This window comes from Brassica oleracea, chromosome C3 (genome assembly GCF_000695525.1).
Source record: "Brassica oleracea var. oleracea cultivar TO1000 chromosome C3, BOL, whole genome shotgun sequence".
In the NCBI taxonomy this organism is placed as follows: Eukaryota; Viridiplantae; Streptophyta; class Magnoliopsida; order Brassicales; family Brassicaceae; genus Brassica; species Brassica oleracea.
Window position 1 is genome coordinate 56548524 of NC_027750.1, and position 3726 is coordinate 56552249.

General features: G+C 32.4%; 1 pseudogene; it reads right to left on the bottom strand.

Moving 5' to 3' along the window:
• LOC106331013 overlaps window positions 1–2157 on the bottom strand; it is a 6468-nt pseudogene extending 4311 nt beyond the window's left edge.
• Between the last annotated feature and the right edge of the window lie 1569 nt (window positions 2158–3726).

A 3726-nucleotide genomic window follows, 5' to 3' on the forward strand; every position in this document is an offset into this window, starting at 1 on the left:
GTTTACCTATTTCTGACATTTTTTTTGTCCACCATAAACTATTTTTAACAAAGTCGAGTAAAACTCTAAAAATAAATAATTTTGCAACCGTATAATTTTGCACCCGTATAATTTTATAAATTTTTTTGGAGTTATTGATTTTTTCTTAAAAAATAGTCTATTACAATTCTATATTTTTGAAATTAATTTAGGTAAAATGAATAAATAATTTAATTTATTGTTCGATAAATTGTTTAATTTTTTGAATTCAAATTTTATATTTTGTTCCTTACACTATTTGTTTTATATACTAACAACTACCTAAATAAATACTAAACAACTTCATAAACTTTATCTTTTGAACATGAAAGCGCTAATAACACTAATGGTCGATCAAATCATTACGAATATAATGCATATGAATTCTCAGGTCATTCTTATATCAACTTAATCAAACTGTGTGACTTCCAAATGTTATGTTCATCACCATTATATACAACACGAAAAAATAAAAGTGGAAAAAAATAAACGACAAAATCCCGTACACAAAACTACACAATGACAAGAACTTATCCGGCTCCGCGCTTGCGCAGAGGCTATACCCTTAGTTAATTTATAATGGCGGGGAGCAACAAAATTCCAACTTTTTGTTGTGTCTGCATGAAGATATAAAGCTATTTATTAATTTCACCAAAAAATAATGGTGTTGTTGATGTTAGCTCTAATCTAAAATAATTTTTCTATTTATTATTTGTTCTGTACTCTGCAAATTTACGGCTTAATTAGCTCACTATTTCGGATGCAAATCGAACTACATGCGATCATTTTCAAGCCACCGCCTGAATACGAATGAGAATATTGTATCTAGATTTTGGGATCAAACTTGTAAGTTTGTGTGAGCTATGGATTTCTTTCATTAGCTTCAACTTTGTATGATCTTTGTCTTCAAAGTGTCTTAGAAAGGTTTTACCAATTGTATTGTTGTTTTTTCATGTATCCTTTTCCTTCGAGTTTATTTATTCTTGATTGATGCACTGACTTATATTGCTTGTTTGGTTATTGCTTTCTTCTCCATTCTTGGATGGATGGCAACTCAGTACTTGAAAAGAAAAATTCCAAAGGCTTAGAACCAAAAGAAAAAAAAACATTTCTTGAGAGTCGGTATGTAATGATTCGTAGACTGTTCTGTGATGTAGGCCTAAATCATTTACAGAAAATTAAGCAATACAGATACACTTAAAAGTTTGAGACTGACAACAGGTGGAAGCAATCTGTTACTAGAGTACTTAATGGAAACTCGTGGGTTCTTCTACAAACTTTAAAGATCTCATAAACAAAACTAAAATTTTGGTGAAATCTGATTTGATCTAATATAATGGATGTTAAAATACCATAGTTTGGTTCCTCAGTTTTCTTCTTGACGAGGTCCAAGTGAGAACCCTGAGTAGCGTAGTGAAGAGGTGCGAGTTACTCATGAGTGATGGACTTCACCAGAAACCCCAACAGATCTCACAACTTCCAAATGCCCCTTTTGAGAAGCAAAGTGAATTGCACCCATATCATCTACTGCTGCAACATCAACATCGGCTTTGTTCTTGCAGAGGTAGCTCACGACATCGCCTGCCCATGCTGCCAGGTGTAGTCTGTTGCTCAGAGAGATCGTGGTGTTAAGGACAACAAAAAGGAAGGCTATACACAACATGTAAACAGTGTACCTATATTTTAAGAAGCATTGAGTCTTTTTTTTTTTTTTTTTTTTTTTTTGAAGCATTGAGTCTTGAGATCAGGGATGTTTTGTTCTCTAAATTTTAATTGCTTAATATGGTATTAGATTATTATATGATCATTCAGCTTTCAAATCGTAACTGTTTCAAACTTTTAAAATATCAAGACCGGCCCGGTTCGAGATGAAGCCCAACTAAGCCCGTCGCAAAGAACAAAGCAACACACCACCATACTAGTAAGAGCTGATAACTGATTATTCACGATCAACCAGACTTAAATCGAAGACGAGTCACAAGAATGCTTGTCTCTATGATTAACAGACAAAGGATTAGAGCTGACAACTGATTGAACTGCCGCTAAATAACCAGGTCTCGCCGCGGAGTGAAGATCCGCCGATCCCCCTATCTCGTCTTTTTTCATTTTCAGTGCTCCTTTCTCCGTCTCTCTGTTCATCTTTTGCACGGCGCCATGGCGGTTCGAGTGAAATTTATACGGGCCGGGTTTAACCGTGTAAAATTTTGAGCATGGCAACATATCTCATTCTCCACGGACCTTTCCCGGTTACATATATCAGTTCCGATAACCGGTCTTATTACGTTTGAGCGAAATTTCAAAAAATAAAGAAAATTCTATAAGAAATGAAGTAATTAGAACTATTCTAGAATCCCATTAAACAAACATTTTTCCAAAAATTATCACACATTAAAAAAATTCCAAAACAACATTAATTCTTTTTTGAAAAAAATATTATTTTTATATTTAAATTCGGGTTTAGTAAAAGAACGAGGGCTAAAGTAAGAATTTAAAATTTAAAGTAATTTAGTTATTTATCTCTTCATTAATGATATTTTAATTAAAAAAATGTATATATTAGTTTTGTCATAAAAAATTGTGCTATCTAAATTCTTTTCTCTAAAGTTTTTTTTTTGTGGTGATTTATTCCTAGCTAGCTAGTTTATATATAAATTATAGAAATGTTAAGAAGTTTAATGACCAAGACTGTATAGTTGAAGGCGAATTTCCAAAATAATATTTTTTAAAGTTTATAAAAAGATAGCACTTAAAGATTAAAAAGGGCAAAATAGCATTCATTTGATAAAGAAAAAAAACTAAATTACTCTAAATTCTAAACTCTAATTTAATTCTAGCCCCTGTATATTAAACTATATACCCTAATCACCAAACTCAAACCCAAATTTCCAAAATAAAATATGTTTAAAAATATTTTTAAAAAATATTTTTTTAATTTTTAATTTTTGTTGGTGCTTTTTTTAATCCTTTTTATACTACCTTTTGAACAAAAAACTGTTCTAGTGCTGTATTATAGTATTTCTTTAATGGTTTGTACGAATATCTCTAACCACTTGGGAATTTGGGATCATATCCGTAAGTGCTAGCAAACCAATAAAATCAATTGAGACTTTTTTGAAATTTGGTCTATCTATTTTCTTTACGTAAATAGACTAATCATATTTCAGAAACGTGAAAACTACATGATACACGTCAATTATAAGAAAGTAAACAAGTATCACGTTGTCTTTTGGAATGTCACTACAAGAAAACAGCGGCATACCGAGAGAAAAAATCGTCGGTAATGTTATTCCGACGACATACCGACGAAACAAGTCTTCGGAAATAACTCCTCGGAAATTCATTTTTCCTCGGAAATCCCTCGGAAATTTCCGACGGAATTCCGAGGAAATGAATTTCCGAAAAAACTCCAAGGATCACCAGTTCGTCGGAAAGGCGAATTTCGATGGACTTTCCGATGGTCCAATCCTCGGAAGTTCCGACGAAATGTTCCTCGGAATTTTTATCGAGAATTTCCGAGTAACGGAGCCCTCGGAAAATTCCGAGGAAAGAGTCCCTCGGTATTCCGAGGAAGGAGTCCCTCGGCATATTCCGAGGAAATGTTCGTCGGAAATTTCCGAGGGTTCATTTCCTCGGAATTTCAAAAAAATTAATTTTTTTTAAAAAAATAAAATTTTTCAAATTTAAATTCGAAAATATAAAATTAAAATT